The sequence below is a fragment of the Podarcis filfolensis genome (assembly GCF_964270895.1).
Source record: "Podarcis filfolensis genome assembly, chromosome: 9".
NCBI classification, from domain to species: Eukaryota; Metazoa; Chordata; class Lepidosauria; order Squamata; family Lacertidae; genus Podarcis; species Podarcis filfolensis.
The window spans coordinates 23,048,881-23,072,602 of NC_139610.1; the positions used below are offsets into that span (position 1 = coordinate 23,048,881).

Here is a 23,722-nt window from a genome sequence, read left to right on the forward strand (position 1 = left end):
CAGCAAATAATGTTGGTGTGAGACTGGTGCAGATGATTATGACTGGGGGCGGAGCAGGCTAGAAGAGTCAGATGGCCAAGTCAACTTTCAGTGGTATCTTAAGATTGTTGCAGCACTTGAAGTGCTTTGCCAAGATCTGCCCTCCAGTTCCCCAAATTGCTTGAGAAATTCTCTTTCCCCTACAAAAAGAGAAGTGTCTTTTTTCTGTCTCATTCTCAGGGCACTTTAGAACTTATTATAATTTCAGTAGGTGTGGGAGCTTTGAGTTTACTGTATTATTGTGAAGTGGCCAGGTGTGTTTACATTTTTATTTTCCATTACCGTATTTTTTGCTCTATTAGACTCACTTTTTTCCCTCCTAAAAAGTAAGGGGAAATGTGTGTGCGTCTTATGGAGCGAATGCAGGCTGCGCAGCTATCCCAGAAGCCAGAACAGCAAGAGGGATCGCTGCTTTCACTGTGCAGTGATCCCTCTTGCTGTTCTGGCTTCTGGGATTCATAATATTTTTGTTTTGTTTTCCTCCTCCAAAAACTAGATGCGGCTTATGGTCTGGTGCATCTTATAGAGTGAAAAATATGTAATTTTTTTTCTCCAGCACTCTGCAAAATCCTTGGTTGCCCACAGATCCTGATCTGGAAAAAGGTGCATGGGAGATGTTACATTATGTCTTTCCCTGGGCTTTGACTGATCCATGGGCACCTGCATAAGCTGCAGAATGCAGACTATGGGTGAGATGATTTGTAGAAGGAAAGAAAGGACTCTCTCAAAATACCATGGCCACATCAAAAGTAAACTAAGAGCATCAAAGCCTCTGCTTCTGAACCATGAGAATTTCACCAAAATTCTTGCTCTCAATTGATAAATTCCAAACCTATTTTTTTCCTCATTAATTGATTGAGGATGTTTGAAAAAATGCAGAAGATATTTCCAACACAACACTTCCTTCATTGCTCCTAGCCAAGACCAGGAGTAAGTGTTTGGGGAATTGCACCACAACCCAAAACATATGTACATAAACAGATCACCTTGAATTCAGTGTGATCTACTCCCAATTAAATGTTCATAGCATTGCATTAAGTTTAAAAAGAGCCCTACCTGCCAAGAAGCCATGTCTTAAATCCAGAATAAAAGAAAGTTCAGCTTCTGTTTTGCAGAAGCATATTTGCTTCCCGTTTTCTGAATTGTAACTGCTTGAACAAATCTTACCTTTTAGTGAATTAAGCCAGTCACAGTAAAATGTTTTCCTTCTTTAAAGTTGGAAATCATCAAATCATTTGTTGTAAAGAAAAAAGAAAAAAAGGTCATAAAAGGGGAAATGAAATATTCAGGACTTTAACTGTATTGCCATTAGCCTTTCTTTGAACTGAAAAATGAAAAGTTCTGTCTCACTCCAGGTTCAATTCATGTACAAGCTTTGTCATTTAAGCTGTGCTTTCAATTTAAAATACAGTCCAGGCATATTTATGGAATAAAAAAAGGGGGGGGGATGTATGAATTTTGCAGTGACATGAAATGTCGCATGTCAATATGGGACGCAATGTTGGATTGGTTCCTGAAATATATTTTAGATAGCTGTGGTCATTGACAACAACATCTTTCCATAAGTACAAAGAATTAATATCAATGGGTCAACAGGTTCAATGGTGATGGAACTGAAGACAATTCATGGAGTAAGGTTAAAATAAATAAATAACCGAAGACTCAAATGTTACAGTCCCATGAATCTTCATGTGAGTTCCGAGAGGAGAGCTGAAATGGTCTCAAGTGAATTAAATGGAGTGGATGCAGTTTCTGGTTGAAAGCTTGCCACATCAATCACTGGTTTCATTCTCCAACTGATGTCACAAAACATGACTGTCCTGGGGGCAGGGCATGACTGAGGTAGTCTGGAATGAGGATTTCTCTGTTTCATTATGGGGATATGTTGGGACCATCAGATTACTCAAGTTCTTGTATGGATTTTATAGGCAGGATAAGATATGCTTCACAATTTATCTCCCCCATTACTCATGTACGTGAACAGAATGTTTAAACTTAAAACAATTAGATAGCAGAGTTTAAAACACCATCCCTTGCATCATTAAAGTGGAAACTTTGGGACTAGGCTGTGCAGTTTGTTGCAATTTATCCAGACTATGGTGATTGACTGAATTCCCCGCCCCCCTTAATTAAAAGAATCATACGACAGATTGTAGATTAAGCATAAAAATTGTGGTCACTTACATAAAGTATTGCACTTGATTCCAGCAGTAACGGTAGCAAAAAAAAGGCTGGCAACGTTTATTTCTAGATTATAAAATACATATTTGAGTTCAAAATGAAGTCTCTGCTGAAGCAGAGATCAAAACAGAAGTCCATCTGCCTGAGAAGCATGGTGGAAAAGAGACTTGAGTTCTGAGGCAGGGGGGAGTATAAAGGGTTAAATCTTTTTGTCTTTTTCCTGCCAGGGAACTCAAGAGAAGTGACATCACACAGTGCCCTCTCTAGTAATCAGGAACTCTGTGGTTCTTAACCCCTTCATATCCTTGTTTAGCAAAGCATGCAAAGTTATTTTGACTTCAAATTCACACACTAGTTAGGAGGGTCACTCTGGAACATAGACTAACAGATTCAGTTTGAAAAGGTTTTTTCTTTCTTTCTCAAACTGTGATTTAAATATTTCAAAGGGACTTTGTAGACATCTAAATAATTAGCACATGAAATGATAATGGCTGCTTTAAAATGAGTTGAAACAGACTGTCTCTAAAAATTGTCTTGGTGGTGGCACCTCCTCAGCAGACTCTCCCTTAATCTAACTGATTTCAGCATTCAGAATATATTTTCCGGCAAATCAAGCACCCTCTCCTTTATTTAAATCGATCCATTATTCTTCATTTGTACATCTTGTACCATTCTTTAGGGGGAACAGTGTGGCTTGTTACCCTAAGTCAAAATTCTAGTGAATTAAATTCTAGTTTATAGGTACTTCAGAGTGCTGAGTGGTTGCAAGTCCCAGAACAATAAGTTACTATTTAACAAAAAAGACTTGTGAATTTGAATCCTTTTAAATTAGTTCCATAATGCTCAAAACACCGGATAATTGTACATTTGTATAGGAAATTGCATAGTTTTGTTTCAGCACGTTGCCTTGAACAAGAATCTGGATCTTTGTTAATTTCAGTCTCATGACAAAAAAGATGCTGCAGTGATTCTAGCAAGAGAAAGCCCATGTGTTTAGGTTTTGGTGCAAATCAGTGTATTGTATCTGCATCCAATTGCAGTTGCTAATAAATCCGTAGCTACTTTTTCTTGTAACCCTAATTTATTATTTTAGGCACCAGGGCCACATTTTGCTAAACCGTTTTTTTCATACTTACAATCTTTGTTTGCCTCCAATATTTTGCATATAAGGCACAGACAACATTTTCATCCTTGCTTGGACTACTGTGTGCAAGTATGTCTAGGGTATTCATTATTTTATTTTATTTTTCTCCTGACATCAAGACTAGGGAAGCAAGAACTTTGCAGAAATGAAATGGTTTATGCAGAGGAAAAGAAAAAAAGAAGGGAGTCACTGTCAAATTCCTTCCATTTTCTGTGTCACAGCAGTAGCTGGTTCAAATATACCATGCACTTTTCGCCCCTTGCTAGTAATTTAGAAAAACATAAGTATCCTATAAGGTAGATCTGAAGGGGAAAAACACTGAAACATTTACTGAGCGGATTTGCTATAGAAACATTAGATGAACTCCTGAAGTATAAGAGTTTATAAAGCAATTTCAAGCCATTCTTTAGCAATTATGTCAAGGCTCTCATACTATGCATTCATTGGATAAAATCTGGCCTTTTATCTTACACTGCCTCCCAAGAGAGATGGATGTCAACAACAACAATAATCTTCTTTATAGCTCATTATATAAGTCCGAAGGCCTAAGTAGACACAATGTTGGAGGATAACATTTGGATCTCCCTTTATATGCTTCAGAGTCCCTCAGTTTCCATTCAGGCCATTGTGCAAAGTAGAAGTGTCTAATCCTTTTTCTCTGTGGTCTGGCATCGATCCAGATATCCCTCCCCGGTTGCTATGTAGGAAGATTTTTGCACCCTCTGCTTATGAGCTGCTTTTGCTGTCAGGCCCCACCCTTCTGTGCCATTAAAACCAAATAAATGAATCTCCCACTGTTGCATCCCACTGTTGCTTCAAGTGTGACCTTCAACATTCACATTCAGAGTACTTCTGCTGAAACATTCGTTGCTCAGAAACAAAACAGAGCAAAACCAGTCTTGTGCTGCCAGGCTTCTGCAGGCAATTAAGAAAACAGCTTTCTGTATTTTTTAGCTGATGGTTTCTGGTTTAAAATTTTTATGTGTTTTTATTATACGTTGATATTACTTTGAACTGCTCTGTTATTTTCCATGACATATTTTTTAATAAATAAGTAAATAAAAAGAACCAAGAAAACCAAGACAGGTAACTCTTTTCTCAGGGCAAAGTTTTAGTGGGCATTTATTGCACAGTCCTAAATAATGTAAGGATTGTGGGTTTTTTTTAACAAGTTGTTCCAATAGACCTGCTCAAATGCACTTCAGAAATGGTGACTTGCCCAGTGTTACACAGGGCTGAATCAGCTCAGCTCCTCCTTGTTCCGGACTCTCTCAAGAAGAAACTTTTGCCAACCCTTACTTTTGGGGGTCAGAGTAAGAACCTCAATTCCAGCTGAGATTCCTTGCTGGCACAGCAAGACATACTCAGGGTGAACTGGCTGGAACAATGCCTTTGCCTCATCAAACCTCCCTCTGGTGTAGGCATCCCCAAACTTGGCCCTCCAGATATTTTGAGGCTACAGTTCCCATTGTCCCTGACCACTGGTCTTGTTAGCTAGGGATGATGGGAGTTGTAGTCCCAAAACATCTGGAGGGCCACGCTTGGGGATGCCTACTCTACTACAACAGATTGGAAGTCTGGATTCCTCTCTTAAGCAGTAGTGTACAGACTTCTTGGATCACCAAGCCCACCTGTTATTCTCTAATACCCATTACACCTTGTCAACAGATAGATGTATTGTAGTTAAGGGAATTTTGGCTTTGTTTATAGCTGTTGTGGGGTAGAGGGTTAAATTCTATCAACAGTGGGACTTAACTGATTAAGTACGATGTAGATAATTGTTTACTCAAAGGCTATAAAAAGTATAAAGATGTCAGAGATTCATGGATGTGATGAAAAGCTCATTCTTAAATATGTCAGAACCTCTTCTATCATTAAACATATGTGGGTTTTAAATTTATTAATCTTATTATATTAGCATCTACAAACAAATCTCATTTGTGGGCCTGGAAACTAGCATCTTAGTATGTAAGACGCTCCACTTGTGATATATATATATATATATATATATATATATATATATATATATATCTCCATTTTAGATTCTACAGTTCTCAATCAGCATAATTTAGGATAAAGATCCTGTTAGAAATGTAAATGAAGCAGTAAAATAATCTCTGTAAGAAGATTCTTTCAATCTGTTGAATATCTCAGTGGTAAAACATATGTAACTTAGGAAAACCAAGGTACAGGGACATACATCAGTTTCCTTTTTGCCACAGTAGATATATTGGGGTTTGGGGATTTGAATTCTAAATTTGTGAACTTATTCAGGGTTCTCTTTCTAGTTATTATCGGTAACAGAAAAGCCAACCTGCCTTTTCCTTCAGAAATCCGGATCTCTGCCAAAACACTGCCACCGCCTACAATCCCCAAGCGCAGTGCCATTTTTCTAGAAAAAGAGGTGCCAGAACCACTATGAACGCCTCCCTCTTTCTAGTAGAATGGCAATGGCCCCCACCTGAGAGGTGCCAGAACTGAGTTCCTGTGAGTTCCCCCTGAAACAAGCCCTGCTCAAGTGGGCCATCTTTGGACACAGTTGCCAGATCTTACATAGAATATCTGAGAGGAAAAGAAATAATATCAGTGGATATTACTATTTATGCAAAATGTAAGAACCTCCTTCCCCCATACACAAAATGTCACCACAAAAAATAGGGTATTTTGCACATAATGTTGTGTCTTGAAATGTTGCGCCTGTTAATTAAGCACTAGTCAAGAGCAATCTGCTTCTATCTTCCACTCCATGTCTGAAGTTTTAAGCCTGGTAGGGCATAGTTATCTTCTAGTGAATCAATCAGTGCAGCAGTGATGATTATGAAACTTTGTTGGGGGAAAAACAAGATATCCTTGCCGCAGAAAAGAAATGCTACAGAAAAGATGTTCACAACAGGTACTTTGAGATAGAGGACCTCAACATGTATATATTATGTGTCATTATTCTGACTGTTTTCACCTTGAGTTACATACTTTACATACTGTAGGCTTCAGAATAGGCTTTTGTCACGGAGTGCATGTTCTCTGCCTGCATTTTGCCTGTGCCACTTGTTTTCAAGCCCTTGTTCTTGCACCTTGCAAGATCAGGAAGATCTTTGTGCCCAGCAAAAGCAGAATGTTTTTGCGTTGTTTGCTCTGATGCCTTACCATAATAAACAGTCTGGTACAAATCACAAAGGTGCCTAGTAAGATGTTTGCCTCATCTTGACTTCTGTTCTTACCGACTTTTGGAAACAGTTGCCCTAGATTTCAGATAAGCCACATAGCTAAGCTGGGATGTTAAGAAATACTTCTAAGGTCGAAGTCAGGCATAGGCAAACTCAGCCCTCCAGATGTTTTGGGACTACAACTCCCATCATCCCTGACCACTGGTCCTCTTGGCTAGGGATGATGGGAGTTGTAGTCCCAAAACATCTGGAGAGCTGAGGAGGGAGCTGCAGCCCAAGATAGGAAACAGGTAGTCGGGGAACACCTAGCTACTTTAAATGAATTCAAATCTCCAGGGCCTGATGAGCTGCATCCAAGGGTACTAAAGGAACTTGCAGATGTAATTTCAGACCCTTTGTCTATTATCTTTGAGAATTCTTGGAGAACAGATGAGGTCCCTACAGACTGGAGGTGGATGAATGTTGTCCCCATCTTCAAAAAGGGGGGAAAGGAAGACTCAGGTAACTACCAACCAGTGAGCTTGACATCAATATCAGGGAAGGTCCTAAAACAGATAATTCAGCAGTTGGTCTGTGAGCATTTAGAAAAGGATGTTGTGATTACTAAGACCCCGCATGGGTTTCTCAGAAATAAATCATGCCAGACCAATCGGATTTCTTTTTTTGATGGAATTACAAACTTGGTGGATGAGGGAAATGTGGACATAGTATATCTTGATTTCCATAAGGCTTTTGACAAAGTACCCCATCATATTCTTGTGAGGAAGCTGGCAAAATGTGGGTTGAACGAGGTGACTGTTATGTGGATTTGTAGCTGGTTACTCATTAATGGTTCCTCATTATCCTGGGAAAAAGTGACAAGTGGGGTGCTGCAGGGTTCTGTCCTGGGCCTGTTGTCGTTCAACATCTTTATAAATGACTTGGATGAAGGAATTGAGGGGATGCTTATCATATTTCCAATAGGGACAAATTTAAGGTTCTGCACTTAGGCAGGAAGAGCCAGATGCACAAATATAGGATGGAGGACATCTGGCTTACTAGCAGTACATGTGAAAAGGATCTAGGTGTCTTGGTGGTCCACAAGCTTAAGATGAGTCAACAGTGTGATGCAGCAGCAAAAAAAAACCTAACACTATTCTAGGCTGCATCAACAGAAGTATAGTGTCCAGATCAAGGGAAGTAATAGTACCACTCTATTCTGCCTTAGTCAGACTACACCTGGAATACCGTTTCCAGTTCTAGACACCACAGTTTAAGAAGGATGCTGACAAGCTGGAACGTATGCAGAGGAGGGCAACCAAGATGATCAAGGGTCTGGAAACCAAACCTTATGAGGAACAGTTGAATGAGCCGGGTATGTTTAGCCTGGAAAAGAGGAGACTGAGAGGAGATATTACAGCCATCTTCAAATATCTCAAGGGCTGTCACATGGAAGAGGGAGCATGCTTGTTTTCTCCTGCTCTGGAGGGTAGGACTCAAACCAATGGCTTCAAGTTACAAGAAAGGAGATCCTGACTAAGCATTCGAAAAAACTTTCTGACAGTAGGAGCTGTTTGACAGTGGAACAGACTCCCACGAGAGGTTGTGGACTCTCTTTCTTTGGAGGTTTTTAAGCAGAGGATGGATGGCCATCTGCCATGGATGCTTTAGCTGAGATTCCTGCATTACCAGGGGTTGGACTAGATGATCCTTGGTATCCCTCCCAACTCTATGATTCATACACTAAACTATTGTTCACATTCTTGACTAAGCATTTAAGGAAGCACAGTGTAAGTCTTTGCACATTACAGTTCCATGTTTCTGAGATCCCCGCAGCTTCAAGGCTAAAAACAGGAATTGGGAGGAACTTGGAAATTAAATATTAGGCATTTTCCCAGAGTTCCCCAGTAAGAGGCATTAATTGTTAAACCACTGTAAGAATTCTACCTCTGTGAGGGGAATAGGGGTCTCTTAGCAACTCTCAGAGCCTTTCACAAATCACACTTCCTAGGAAGCTATGACTGTTTTGAAATGGAATGATACTGCTTTAAAAGTACAGTGGTACCTCGGGTTACATACGCTTCGGGTTACATACACTTCAGGTTACAGACTCCGTTAACCCAGAAATAATACCTCGGGTTAAGAACTTTGCTTCAGGATGAGAACAGAAATCGCGTGGCGGTGGCGCGGCAGCAGCGGGAGGCAGCAGCAGGAGGCCCTATTAGCTAAAGTGGTGCTTCAGGTTAAGAACAGGTTCAGGTTAAGTACGGACCTCCGGAACAAATTAAGTACTTAACCCAAGGTACCACTGTATTGGGCCCTAAAATTGCAATTAATGCTTTCTACCACAAAAAGAATGTTCTAGAAAAACTGAGTCATATTTCTAAACGGGGGGGGGGGGGGGGTTTGTTAAGCAACTTAACATTTCAGAAATCATTGAGATTTCAGCAAATACATAACTAATCTACTAGCATATCCCAGTATGGAGGCAGAATAAAGAATTTGCTTCCCAAACTCAATTCAAACACATCTTTTTCAATTAACTTGCACAGCCAGCTAATATTATTGGCTTGCACAAATTGTAAAATGGTCACATGGATTTCATATCAATTGAAAGTGAGACTTTCCACTAAACTAAATATAAATATAAACAAATACAAAGCATGTACCCACAATGCACTGAGTGACTCAAGAAAAAAATGGGTTGTTTCAAGCACCAGAAATATCACTTGAAATATAATACAATATTGCCCAAACTTTTGCTCTGTATATTTACATAATGCACTCCATTTCTTATACACGGGGCGATCTCTTTTGTGAGCCTATGTGGAATTTTACATTATGAACAGGTGCAAATGGAAGCCTAAAGCAAATTGCAGTTTCTTAGGTTTGTAGATTTACTGAACTTCGTTTTCCATCTAAAAGGCTAGGTCTTCAATGTGTTATTTTTTGGTGGGGGGAAAGTCCCGTATCACATTTCAATTAACGCATAAGACAAATTATTTTGTTTCTAATCAAGTGCTTTGTTGCAGTGCAAGCTTGCATTATTCTGCATTCTATGAGAAAACCGGAAAGGAGTTCGCATTAATATTGGATTTCACAGTAATTTTTTCCCTGAGGCTCTAATTGATTCCAGTGGGTTGAGCTGAGTTAAGAAATTCTTCCGTCAGCATTTATTTTCCCATTTATTTTTCCGTTCTACGTGGCCCTTACACAAAGCACTAGAGAGTCACTTAAATTACTACAAACTAATGTTCCTTGCTTTTATAAATTGACACTGCAATGCTATTAAGTGTTCCACTGTCCTCTGAAAACCAGAGTAAAATTAAATAAAAATTAGGGGGGGGGGGGAGGAGAAGCCCTTGGAGAGCTGTAGTCAATGATGGCTGCTAATTTAAAATGCTTACCTAAACCACAGAAGCATGAATGTACGGTAGCTGCTAAGTGGTAAAGACAGCATTATTTAAAATGCTGTTCTTCATAATAAATGACCCACTTTCAGATTGATGGCAGCTTTCAATATACATGGGACAGTATGGTTTCCCAAATGTCTTCCTGTTTAGCAGGTGAGACCTTCCAGCCCATTGCCTGAAGTAAATTCCACCATAATTAGAGCAGCATACTTGTTGGCATCAAACTTTATGACATGTCATTGGTGGTTTTGATCATCCCATGTCACTTCTGTTTTCATTTCAATCACCTGCATTTTAAATAGAGGGGGAAAGTGGATTTGGCAACTAGACAGAGCAAAGAGCTTCATTAGAACAAGACTGACTTGGGCAAAACCGTTGAGTTTCTGGAGGTATGGGCATGTGGTTCTGTGTGGTGCTTTTTGATTTGAGAAAGTAGATGGGCTGTCATGAATCTATGCAGTTATTGACTCACAGTGCAATCCTAACCATGCCTTCTCAGAACTCCTATTGAATTCACTGGGGCTTACTCTCAAGTAAAAAAGGCTAGGATTGCCAGTGTAAGGGTTTGCTTCAGTTTCCATATCTTCTTGTTATTGTTTGGTTTAGGGAGCAACCACAGAGTAATTAGAGTCCCTATTAGTTTGCATTCTCCACTTCTTGTAACCAGGAGGAAGGTCCAGGGCTAGCCTTTTACAAGATAAGGAGCAAGCACTAGAGACATATTTTTGCAGTGTATGTTTACATAAATATGTTGGACACCAAGGACAATTTGTTCTGCTTCTTGGTGACTTATTTTCAGTCAGCTGCAAAAATTCAAATTTCCTTCAGTGGCAACATTCAAGCATGCACATGAAAGCTCATACCAATACATAGTTGTCAACTTTTCCCTTTTCTTGCGAGGAATCCTATTTGGAATAAGGGAATTTCCCTTAAAAAAGGGGAACAGTTGACAGCTATGTACCAATAACAAACTTAGTTGGTCTCTAAGGTGCTACTGGAAGGATTTTTTTAAATTTTTTGTTTCAACATTCAAGCAGTTTCTCTCCAGACACAATTTAAGCAGATGGGATTTATCCAGCAGACAGAAGGCAGTAATAATTGTATGCCAGTGAAGGTATCTGGTCCACCTCACCTGTTTTAAGGAAGCATTGCCTCGCCATCAGTGCATAACTTGGTTGTCATAACTGGAACCCTGCTACAAGACAGACACTGCCATTATAGCCATTTCTCCTCCTCAGCTCAGCAGCTCCTTGTTTATGTTCTGTAATTACCCAACAAGAAAGAATTTGCTTGCTCTTTGCAAATCGGCAAATACATTTCCTCATCCAGCAAAACCTGAGTCTACATAGATGTTATAGACCAGAGCTGGTGTACCTTTGACCTGGCAGATGTTGTTGAACTTACGCCAGGATGGCCAGTGGAAAGCAATGTTGAGAGTCATAATCTAACAACATATGGAGTGTCATAGATTCCTCATCCCTTTAGAGACATTGGTTTTTTAGTGCAACCACCAGTAACTTTTGATGTAGCCACTGGTGTTCAAAAGTGGAAGCGAGGAGGACCATAAGGAAGAATGGAGTTGGGCCAAAGTAGAAGAGCCAGAAAGATCAGAAAAACTTTTTATGGGGACACACTTGCCCCCGCCTTGAGTTTTCTCTGGGACCCTGTGCTGTCAAGTGGAGAGACAGATCATTATTTATTTCTTTATCACCTTCCACATATGTCTCAAGGCACTGTGCAGAATACAATAAAAACAAATAAAACGATGCCGGTTTGAAACAATACAGAGAATTGCAGCAGATTAAAAAAAGCAAAAACGCAACATCAGTTAGTCACCCATGGCGGAGACCTATTCATCTAGCTGGGAAGGTTTGTCAGAGCAAAAAGTCTTCAATTGTTTCTGGAAAGCACAGATAGCGGGCACCTGTTGCATTTTGGTAGGAGTGCTGTTTCACAGGATATGCACAGCCACAATCAAAGCCTGGCTCCAAGTTACTGTGGAGAGGACTTCTGAGATTTTTGGAACTTGAAGGAGATGCTTTTTCGTAGACCACAGTGACCTACTGAATGTTTAAGAGATAATGCAGTCTTCCCAAGCAATCGGGTCCTGAGATGTATAGGGCCTTATATGTGAACTTGGCTTGGTAGCAGATTGGTAGCTAGTGCAAATCTCACAAACAGTGTGTTATATGTTGGTGGTAGTTTGTCCCAAGCAGCCTCCTGATATTTTCCCAATATGTGTGTGTGGTGTATGTGGCTTTCATCTCTCTTTTTTTGGAAGCAGAGATTCGCAGTCTATCCCACAGTCACAGGTTTTCTCCCATAAGTCTGTCTTATTTCTACATAAATCTGTGCTTTAAAAACAAACAAACAAAAAACCCCATAATAATCCTTTCTCTGAAAAACGTGCCATTCTAAATGTATTTTGATACATTTCTTGAGCTGAGAGCAGTATTGGAAGGCTAGGAAAGAATACCGTGGAATAACTATAATTTTCAATTTTTGCATTAATCTAGAAGGCATAGGTCAGGTCATTTCATATTTAAATTGCAAAGATTGAATTCTTCAAGCATCCTTATTTGGAGATGGCAATACCTGAAAAGTGATATATAAATGCTTGAATAAATAAATAAAATGTATTTCTGAATCCCTGTGTAGTAGAGATGCAATAGATATGTATATTCTGTTCCAGTTAAGGTGTGTCTAAGAAGAACCAAATATTATCCATAGTAAAAAAAAAAAAGTAAAGGACCCCTGGACAGTTAAGTCCTGTCAAAGGCAACTATGGGGCTGTGGCGCTCATCTCGCTTTCAGGCCGAGGGAGCTGGCATTTGTCCACAGACAGCTTTCCAGCTCATGTGGCCAGCATGACTAAACCACTTCTGGTGCAATGGAACACCGTGACAGAAACCAGAGTGCACGGAAACACCACTTACCTTCCCGCTGCAGCAGTACCTATTTATCTACTTGCACTGGCATGCTTTTGAACTGCTAGGTTGGCAGGAGCTGGGACAGAGCAACAGGAGCTCATTCCGTTGCAGGGATTCAAACCGCCAACCTTCTGATCAGCAAGACAAAGAGGCTCAGTGGTTTAGACCACAGCGCCACCCGCGTTCCTCTATTCTCCATAGTACTTCAACAACAACAACAAAATACTGGTCCAAACAAGGGAATAAATTAGTATTTTAGACTGTTCACTGAAAAGAGCACAGGAAGGTGATGCAATGAAATTACCAAGTGGTAAAAGCACTTGGTATTGTAGTTCAGAGTGCAATTAACCTCAGACCTTCCAATAAAGATCTTGATATAGGATAATAGTGCATATATATATATATATGAGAAAACCAATTTGCATTAAAAGCCAGTAAGAACTTGAATTTGGCCTTCATGCTTGGAGCAAAATGAAGTTGTTTTCTTTCTCGTTGTAATCCGCTTTGCTGTCTCTCTGCTGCCTGTGTTGTCAGCATTTATAAAGCAAATAGACTAAATACCCTAAGACTAACTTTCCCTAGAGTAATGTTGCTGGGATTAAGCTTTACAATTTCTAGCCTTTGGGAAATCAAAGTCTTGAATTTTTCAGTGCAAGTGATTCATGGATTGCTTCGTCTGCTCGAATCTTTCCCAAGTAAGAATTTCTTACAGACATGAGATCAGTTTTAAAGGATTTAAACTACATAACGGGGGCAGATGAGAACTGTTTTCCCCCTTTTTCTTTTCCATCTTTTTTTTTTTTAACAAACCCCCTCATCAAACCCCTTGCAGTTGGTGATTGCCAATTACCTGCAACTGCAGGAACACTAGTAAAGCATCCCTTTAATTAGGGAGGTATTAAAAATGCCCTTGGGAACTAACCAAGCATAAATGTAGCTGAGAAGTTTTGTTTTTCCTGACAGGCTTCAGGATTAGTAGCCAAATCAGTGAAAGCTCATAGCAGAAAATACCCCGAATCAACCTCCCTAGAACATGCTGCTGTTTAAATTAGGCAGTCATTTCACCTTCAGAAATAATTCTCCATCATTACAGGGGAGATGTGTGTGTGTGTGTGTGTGTGTGTGCGCGCGCAGGCAGACAGAGGGAGTTGTTCCTGCAGTTCTTCATAGTGCTGGAATATCCCTGGAGACAGCATGTAAGTCCCTTCACTGTGCATAACAGCCTCAGCGAGAAAGCTACTGAGATACTGGGGCCCGTAGCTTTTTCTAGAAGAGACGACGATATATTGTTGCTTATGTAGGTAGCCAAAAGTGCAGCCTCCATGCACAAGAGGAGGGCAGTACCATCAGGTCTGGGGGAAACATCACAGTTTGCAGAAGAAGAAGAAACTTTAAGGGGGAAACTACAGGGTGTAGATCCCAATAACAGCCCGATGAGGACAGAGTACGCTCAATGGTCATAGAATACTGGCTAGCTAAAGGCCCAACAGGAACAGTAAATGGAATGGAGCAGTTATAATCCGAAGCAGCAATACTATGCACTTCTACACCTTCTTGCAGATCTGTTTATGTCTACGCACAATGCTCATTTAAGAATGCTGGAGTTGCCCCTCCTCACAACATATAATAAACTTAATATGTTTATAAACATACGTATAATTAACCAGAATTCACTAGTGCAGCAGAGGGTGATGGCAACCTTCTTAGCTGGCTTTAAAATGGTTTAAACAAACTGGTTAGAGGGTGCTTGTATAATGGTTACCCAGTTTTGTGGGCTCTTGAGGCTCACAGCAGAAGTGCCTTGTGTTACAAGTTCAAGTTGTAAGTCTGAAACAAGCAGTGAATGTGCAGTACCATGGACAGCTCCACACATCCCTGCTAAGGCAGCAAGTGGAGATGTTGTCTCTGTTGGAAGCTAGAGCCAACTGACCAGGCCTGGAGGAGCTGGCTGGCTAATGGCTCTTATTTTGTAGCCTTTGCTTTCTGAGAGACTAGGGAAGCAGGCACTGTAGGGGATGTGCCCTTTGAACCAGAGGGTGTAGATAGGATGGTGTACCCAATAAAATATAGCTTGGTCTCCCCACCCCAGCCAAGGAACTACCCCAACCCTTGACCTCAGCTACACGTTGAAGGTTCTTGGATGGTGAGTCATTCCCTCCCTGTTTTCATGGTACAAGTTGTGTGTTCTCCACAGTCAAAAGCAGGAGGCATTTGGGTTGGTTTTGGAGGCAGGGTATCATATTTTTCTTTTAGAATTTTAGGGGTGTCAGCTAACTTACTGTCTCACTAGCCACTGGTAATACACTCCTGAGTTTTCCTGGTGTGATTCCTCATGGAAGTGATGCTATGTAATGTGGCGCTCTGTTTAAGGGGAAGTGGCTGAGACAGGGAAGTGACATGAACTGGGAAGCTTTGGGAGAGTCACCAACCAATTATTTTCAAAGAGGACTTGCCAATCAGAAGGTTGGTGGTTCGAATCCCCGCAACGGGGTGAGCTCCCATTGCTTGGTCCCTGCTCCTGCCAACCTAGCAGTTCGAAAGCACGTCAAAGTGCAAGTAGATAAATAGGTACCGCTCCGGCAGGAAGGTAAACGGCGTTTCCGTGCGCTGCTCTGGTTTGCCAGAAGTGGCTTTGTCATGCTGGCCACATGACTCAGAAGCTGTACACTGGCTCCCTCGGCCAATAAAGCGAGATGAGCGCTGCAACCCCAGAGTCGGCCACGACTGGACCTAATGGTCAGGGGTCCCTTTACCTTTTGCTAGTGTAAAAATAAATGCGTATGTACATAAATCAACCAAATCTCAGTTATCTCATCTTACGAGCTGCTCTGAAAGTCATATAAATGTCGCCAATCAGTTCAGAATTTTCTGGGGCACACCTCTGAGCTCCATATGGATATCCAGAAAGAGATGGGCCAAGCATGATTCAATGGAACCTGCATGTTCAGAGGCAGTCTACCTTTGAATACCAGTAACTTTTAAAGAGTGAATGGAGAGTTATGCTCAGTTAGAACAAGGGTCTGTGTACTCCTTCATCTGATTTCCTACTGTGCCCAGCCAAAGACCTCTGGGAACCCCACAGGCACGACATTAAGATATGACCCTTCTCACGTTGCACACAGTTTTCCAAAAGGTAACACCAATTCATAATTCATAATAAAAATTCACAATAAAAACCAAGTAATCCCCAAAATGAAAATAACTGTGAAAACAAGATATAACAAAAACAGCAGCAATTTAAAACAGCACCAGGGTCAAAATTAAATCCCATTAAAAGCCTAGGGGCACAGCAATATGTGCTGCCCATGACGTAACCAATTCCCATGGTGGCATTGCCACGGAAGTAAGACCTGTTTGTTTCAATAGGAACTACTGCCATCTAAGTACTGTATACTTCAGATTGACTTAAAAGAAATAGATATATTTTGCATATTTGGCTTGCAGTTATATAAATATTGAGCAAATGTTATGGATATATATTTACTTACTTCTGATATAATCTTGGTTTCTTAACTGCTACTTTAGAATCTTATCTTTTGCATTTTTATTAAAAATTAACATTTTCCTTAAGGGGAACTTTAGAAGGCAAATTAAGGCACTAATGCTCATTTCTGTGGGCAACTTAGGATGACAACACGCAGCAAACTTTTGGAAGTAATTGGATTCTAGCTATAATATTTTCTATTTGGTGTTTTGTGGTTGCTTTTTTTAAAAAAAAACATGCACAGGGCATTAGAGGAATATTAATATCTTTTTAATTGGCCAACTTGCCATTCCACTTTTAACCTTAATGAAATTCACAGTCATTAATGAGGATACGTTTCATCTCTGTGTAATATAAAACTGAAAATACCAGGTCAACTTCTTAACACCCCAACATGCTTGTTTGCAGGAAGTTGCCTCAGTGATATGTCAAGGTTTATTTTTTTTTATAATAATATTTTATTAAGTTTAACAATAAAGAGATACATAAGACACACAGAAAAGTAAAAAACAACAATACAATCTTTCACAAACAAGAAAAAAAGAACAATCAAAAACACCACAAATGACATAAATAACATACAACAAACACAAATCACTCTTTTCTAATTTTTCATCTTTGGTTAACTTATTTTCCTGACTTCCTCGCACCTCCCTTTTTTGTATCCCTCTTTAACAATTAGCTCAGCAAATTCATATCGTGATACTTTGTCCTTAAATGTTTACCTCCCAAATTTATAGTTTCCAATTTTTATCTCTTGTTACTAGAACTTCTTCTTTTTATTTTAATATCATCTACATTCATACATTTTACAATACTTCTGTAAATAAATTTTAAATTTCCTCCAATCTTCTTCCACCAACTCTTCTCCCTGGTCTCGGATTCTGCCAGTCATCTCAGCCATCTCCATATAGTCAATTACTTGCCAGTGATATGTCAAGGTTTAGACTAGTACTCACTGTGGTACAATTACTAGCTGCACAACCTAAATGGGAAACTGAGTAGCTACTGATGCCTACACCATACGGCATAATTTCTATAATGTCCATTCCTTCTCTAGTAGTGAAGCAAACTTCTCTGGAGCAAGAAGCGAGTTGTTGATGTCTTCTTGAATCCCAGTCGTAGGGCATCAAACACCATCTATGCTGCTGATCATATAGAATGCCTGTGTGTACACATGTGTGTAATACATGTGTACACATGTAGGTGTCTTTTTTCAGACCTCCTTTTTTAAAAATAAATTTTTATTGGAAATTTCAACACAATGGTTTTATCAAAAATACATCATCCACATTATTATTAATACTTCCCTCCATTTCCCCCCTCCCGCCTAAACAAAAAACCCCACCTTCCACCCCACCTCTGGACTTCCCTCAGCTCCTTTCTCTGGTTTCTCAACACATATTTCTATCTGCATGTTATAAAATTGTAAAGATCCTCAAGTTGTCTATCTATATATTACAATAAAAGGTTTCTGAATTTTTATTCAAAACCTGCCATAGAGTCCAATTCGTTTTGTTGCTTCTTCAAATATTTCATAAAAGGTTCCTGTCAGGGAACTGTCATCTGAGACGAAGGAGGTGAAAGGGCTCATGGAGGGTGAGAGAGACCACTCAGCGGAGGAGGGGACCAGCAGGGGGAGAAGTGGAGTTACAAGGGAAAGTGAGTCGGAGGGAGGGCTCAGAGATACTTCAAGCGAGAACAGTGGAGAGGTTTCAGGACCTCCCGTAGGGACACCCACTCCTCGGCGGAAACTGTCACGCCGAGAGTCCAGAAGACGCGTTTCCGTTAAGGAGCTTTTATGCTGGAAGAAGTTCCGTAAACGCCCACTGTCCGATTCAACGAGCGATTGATGGAGCCATGCTTAAGGAGCTCCATCACAGACAGAGGTTTGGGAACTTAGCCAAACTCTGAGGGATCAGGATTTTACGCACAAGCAGCTCACCATCCCATCACAGCAATCGGACAGTCCCTGAAAGCAGCTTGTGCAGAGAGGCATCATGAGCAACCCAGCCGGAGCAGCAGGAGCTGGAGAAGGTCCAACTCTGGAAGAAAGGTACAGAGTTTTGGAACTCCAGCTAGCAATGCAAACGGCGAGGCTAGAAGAAAGGAGGGCGCAGGATGCAGAAAAGGCAAAAGGCGCTACACTAGCAAGAAAGATGCCAGGAATGGTGCAGAAGTTTGGGGGGGACCCCAGGAACTACCAAGCCTTTAGGACAGAGATGCAGTATGCTCTCGAACTGCAGTTTAACGACTTTCCCGATGAGGCATCGCGAGTGGCGTTTGTGATTGGCCATCTCGAAGGGGGGGCGAGAGACTGGGTCCGGCCCCTGATGGCAGGGAATAGTGACATGCTGAAGGACGCGAGGAAGTTTTTTCGCACCATGGATTTGATGTTTTCCAGCGAGATTGAACAGGGACTGGTGCGCAGACAATTGATGGCTTGCAAACAGGGGAGCCGATCGGTTCGTGAGTACTGGACTGAGTTTACAATGTTGATACATAAATTGGGGTGGGACCTATCGGCGGAACCCATTCAAATGCTCTTTGAAGAGGGGCTTTCTTCGGCGGTGAAAGACGAACTTTCCCGGGCGCCCAGGGCGGAGTCTATGGACTAGCTGACCAAATCAGCGCTGACCATTGGAGCGCGCCAGGAGGCAAGAGCCTTGGAGAAGCGGGAGGGGAAAGGAGAGCGTTGGAGGGATTTCCGCATTCCAGAGATTCCAGAACCCAGTTTCCCGCCCGGAGAGCCGATGGAAGTTGGAACAGCGCGCGCGCGCGCAGTTTCAAATCCCAGTGAAGGGAGGAAGAAGGAGGGAAAGAGCGCCAAGAAATGTTACCTCTGCCAGCAGCCAGGTCACTTTGCCAGAGTCTGCCCGCAAAGAAAGGAATGGCAAGGGATGGCGGGAGCTGTTGGGGGGAAGGAGGAGGAAGTCCAGGAGCCAGTAAAAGCCAACGCCTGTCTGCCACTGTCAGGGCACTGCAGACAGGCCAAGGAGCAGTAAAAGTGCCCACTCCGGAACCTCCAAGACCAGCTCTAGTAATAGAGGTGCTGCTAGAGCTGGCAAACGGATACCCACTAAAGACCAAGGCGCTGTTGGACTCAGGCAGCTCCTGTAATTTTATGAGCAAGGAGTTTGCAGCTGAACACCAGATACAGACACTCCCTTTAAGCAACCCCCTGCAGGTCACCACGATCGATGGGAGGGAGCTGTTGGGGGGAGAAATTAGCCTACAGACCGTCCCAATGGTTATGAGGGTGGCAAGGCACACTGAAAGGATAGCGTTCAATGTAGCCACCCTGGGAGGGGCGCCAGTCATTTTGGGAATGAGCTGGCTAGCGTTGCATGACCCGCTAGTGGGCTGGCATCAGAGAGTGGTCTCCTTTGGGTCAGCACATTGCCTGGAACACTGCAAAGAGGGAAAGGTGCCAGAAGGGGCAAAAGCCTCCCTAGCAGGGATGGAAGTGGCGGACAAAGGGAAGGTGCCCAAACAATACGCTGACCTGAGCAAGGTCTTCAGCGAAAGGGAAGCAGATAAACTACCACCGCATAGAGACTTTGACTGCCAAATTAACCTGGTCCCTGGGGCCCAGCTCCCCGTGGGCAAGCTGTACGCCATGTCAGACAGGGAAATGCAGGAGTTGAGGGAGTTTATTGACAAAAACCTGAAGAGAGGTTTCATCAGAGAGTCCAGAGCGGTGGGGGGCAGCCCAGTGTTTTTTGTGGACAAAAAAAACACGGATAAACCGAGATTGATCGTGGACTACCGGCGGCTAAATGCCGTGTCAGAACCAGTGACTTTCCCCATGCCCAGGATTGATGACATTTTGACCAGGGTGAGGAAGGGAAAGATATTCACGAAACTGGACCTGAGAGGAGCGTACAACCTGATACGAATAAAGAAGGGGGATGAATGGAAGACAACGATGTTCACCCCCCTAGGGGCTTTCGAATATCTCGTTATGCCCTTTGGATTACAAGCAGGCTCCGCCTGTTTTCAATCGCTCATGAACCATGTACTGGGACCTTTGCTCTACAAGAATTGCGTGGCCTTCCTCGATGACGTGCTGATATATTCAGAGAATGAGGAGCAGCATGTAAAGGATGTCAGGGAAGTGCTGAGCCAGCTGCAAGCAAACCAGTTGTGGGTGAAATTGGAGAAGTGTCAGTTCCACGCCAAGGAGGTGGAATTCCTGGGGTACCGCTTATCAGACAAGGGATTAGCCATGGATCCAGGCAAGGTCCAGGCGGTGCTGGAATGGAAGACACCGAAAACGAAAAAAGATGTGCAAAGGTTCTTAGGGTTTGGGAACTTTTACCGTAAATTCATCAAGAACTTTGCCCACTTAACGGCTCCCATCACGGACTGTCTAAGCAGCAAGAAGAAATTCGTTTGGACGGCGGAGGCGGAGCACGCTTTTGAGGAATTGAAAAAGGCATTCGCTTCGGAAGAACAGCTCCTGCATGTGGATTTACAAAAACCCATGAGAGTGGAAACTGATGCCTCAGACCGGGCGGTGGGGGCGGTGCTGCTTCAGCCAGGGAGCAATAAGTCGGAATGGAGACCGTGTGCCTTCTTTTCGCGTAAGCTGAACAAATCCGAGAGGAATTACACGGTATATGACCGAGAACTACTCGCCATTCACGAAGCGTTCCGGAGATGGAGACACTTACTAATTGGCGCACAGCATAAGGTGCAAGTGTGTACGGACCACAAGAATTTGGAGTATTGGAGAACGGCACGAGTGCTCAACCAACGACAAGTGAGATGGGCCCAGGAGTTCTCCAAATTCCATTTTGAAATCTGCTATGTGCCAGGTCCAGAAAACATCAGAGCGGACGCTCTCTCTCGCAAACCTGAATATTTGGAGGGGGAGGGAGCGCCAGAAGAGAGACATATTATCCCAGAGGACCACTGGGTGTGTGGTGCGGCCTGGGTGGGGCAAAGAGAACTGGTAGAGGGAACGGTAAATGATGAGTACGCCCAGGATAAGCTCAGAGGTTTAAGGAGAGAGGGAGAAGACCCCGGAGGTTTTGAAGAAAGAAACGGGGCATTGTATTACAAAGGGGCGCTATATATACCCGAAGGGGAATTGAGGGGGAGAGTACTCAAACAGCTGCACGACAATCCCACAGCGGGGCATTTTGGGCAACACAAGACCATGTGGTTGGTGACCAGGGAGTTTTGGTGGCCCAAGGTGAGGGAGGATGTACGGGAGTATGTGAGAAGGTGTGACCAATGCCAGAGAGCCAAAGGAGAAAGGCGGGCACCAGCGGGGTTATTAGAACCGTTGCCCACACCAGAACGACCGTGGGAGGCGGTGTCGATAGATTTTATGACTGATCTGCCCAAATCCCAGGGGAAAACCGCCATACTAGTCGTAGTAGACCAGTTAACTAAGATGGGTCACTTTGTAGCTTGCTCACATGCAGTCACGGCGGAAGAGACAGCAAAATTGTTTGTAGAACATATTTTTAGGCTGCATGGCGCCCCCTTGAGGCTGGTTTCCGACAGAGGGAAACAGTTCACGTCCAGATTCTGGAGGAAGCTTATGAGCTTGTTGCACGTAGAGGTCAACTTTTCGACTGCCAGGCACCCTGAGACCAATGGGCAGGCGGAGAGGGCAAACGGTATCCTTCAACAATACCTGAGGTGTTATGTCAATGACAGAGAAAACGATTGGGTCGAAAAGTTGGCACTAGCGGAATTTGCTTACAATAATGCAGAGAATGTGTCCACAGGGATGAGCCCCTTTTTGGCTAATTATGGGTGCCACCCCAGGGCGTTTCCAGGGGAAGGAGGAGAGAGATGGAGTGTTCCGGCCGCTGAACTTTTTGTAGAAGAAATGGAAGCGATCCATCGTCAACTCCAACACAACTTAGAAAGGGCCAAAGAAGAATATAAGAGGCAGGCAGACAAGAGCAGAAGGGAAGGTGAAACAATTAGGGTGGGGAGTCGGGTCTGGCTATCAACCCAAGGGTTGCCGTTCAAGGGGAGTTGCAAGAAATTGAGACCCAAAAGATTGGGACCATTTGAGGTCATCCAACAGGTCAACCCAGTGGCTTTCAGACTCCGGTTACCGAACCACATGAAACTGCACCCAGTATTCCACAGGTCATTACTGTCACCATACAGGGGGGAAGGTGAAGGGGTGTCCACACGGGGGCCAGCCATAGAAGAAAGGGAAAGCCGCAACTATGTGGCGGAAATCATCGACTCCAGGTGGAAGGGTAATCAGGTGGAGTATTTGGTCGCGTGGGAAGGGGAACCGGAGTCGGAAAACACCTGGGTGAAGGCAGAGGAGGTCCATGACGAGGTCTTGATCGAAACGTTCCACCAAAGGTTCCCCAGGAAACCTCAGACAGTAGCGAGGTTCCGGAGGGAGTACTTTGGCACCACCGACGATGAGGAGGAACTGGAGGGATTCAGGGAATCGGAGTTGGAAGGGGGTACAGACTCCGAGGAGGAGGAGTACTTGAAAACCGGGAACAGCAAAAGGTGGAGGGAAGTGTTCGAAACTTCGGAAGATGAGGGAGGTTCCTTCAGGGGTTTTGCTCCCTCGCCTCCCGCAGAGGAGGGGAGGGAAGGGGGTGAAGGGGGCCCTAGAGGGGAGGTGGATGTCAGGGAACTGTCATCTGAGATGAAGGAGGTGAAAGGGCTCATGGAGGGTGAGAGAGACCACTCAGCGGAGGAGGGGACCAGCAGGGGGAGAAGTGGAGTTACAAGGGAAAGTGAGTCGGAGGGAGGGCTCAGAGATACTTCAAGCGAGAACAGTGGAGAGGTTTCAGGACCTCCCGTAGGGACACCCACTCCTCGGCGGAAACTGTCACGCCGAGAGTCCAGAAGACGCGTTTCCGTTAAGGAGCTTTTATGCTGGAAGAAGTTCCGTAAACGCCCACTGTCCGATTCAACGAGCGATTGATGGAGCCATGCTTAAGGAGCTCCATCACAGACAGAGGTTTGGGAACTTAGCCAAACTCTGAGGGATCAGGATTTTACGCACAAGCAGCTCACCATCCCATCACAGTTCCCATTCGTCTTTGAAGTCACAGTTATCCTTATCACGTAGTTTGTGTGTCAGTTTTGCCAATTCTGCATGGTCCATCAGTTTTTCTCACCCCAGTTATTTCGTCGGGATTTCCTCATTCTTCCATCTTTGTGCTATTAAGACTCTTGCCGCCGTTGTCACATACATAAAAATATTTTTTAATTTCTTTGGCAGGTCTTTTCCCACTATCCCTAATAACAAAGCTTCAGGCTTTTTCATAAATGTTAAATGGAACATTTTCTTTAGCTCATTATATATCCTTTCCCAGAATATTTTGATTTTACTGCAATCCCACCACATATGGTAAAAAGTCAGACCTCCTTTGAACTCCTATGAT

The 23,722-nt window shown here is 42.9% G+C and overlaps 1 protein-coding gene across 3 annotated transcripts in view; it reads left to right on the forward strand.

Moving 5' to 3' along the window:
* Positions 1-23,722, forward strand: part of SGCZ (sarcoglycan zeta) — a 547,569-nt gene that overhangs the window by 366,278 nt on the left and 157,569 nt on the right. The window lies entirely within an intron of this gene.